This window comes from Neolamprologus multifasciatus, chromosome 3, assembly GCF_963576455.1.
Source record: "Neolamprologus multifasciatus chromosome 3, fNeoMul1.2, whole genome shotgun sequence".
NCBI classification, from domain to species: domain Eukaryota; kingdom Metazoa; phylum Chordata; class Actinopteri; order Cichliformes; family Cichlidae; genus Neolamprologus; species Neolamprologus multifasciatus.
Genome location: NC_140441.1, coordinates 43,953,977 through 43,954,407, shown reverse-complemented (window position 1 = coordinate 43,954,407; position 431 = coordinate 43,953,977). Strand labels below are relative to the sequence as shown.

The window sequence follows — 431 nt, the reverse complement described above, 5'->3', positions numbered from 1 at the left end:
ATATATATATATATATATATCTATATATATATATATCTATATATATCTAGATATATATATCTATATATAGATATATATAGATATAGATATATATATATAGATATATAGAGATATAGATATATCTATATATCTATATCTATATCTATATATCTATATCTATATATAGATATATCTAGATATATCTATATATAGATAGATATATCTAGATATATCTATATATATATAGATATATCTAGATATATCTATATATAGATAGATATATCTAGATATATCTAGATATAGATAGATATATCTAGATATATATATATATAAAGAGAGAGAGACAGAGAGAGAGAGAGAGAGAGAGAGAGAGAGAGAGACACACACACACATATATATTAAGTGCTTTCACGTGGGAAAAGCTAAAGGCTTTAGGAAATCCATATTCAAGG

At 21.1% G+C, this 431-nt stretch overlaps 2 protein-coding genes across 6 annotated transcripts in view; both read right to left on the bottom strand.

Annotated features, from left to right (window-relative positions):
• The window catches only part of LOC146523331 (uncharacterized), a 265,722-nt gene that overhangs the window by 28,596 nt on the left and 236,695 nt on the right, over positions 1-431 (bottom strand). The window lies entirely within an intron of this gene.
• sorcs2 (sortilin-related VPS10 domain containing receptor 2) overlaps positions 1-431 on the bottom strand; it is a 393,875-nt gene that overhangs the window by 220,236 nt on the left and 173,208 nt on the right. The window lies entirely within an intron of this gene.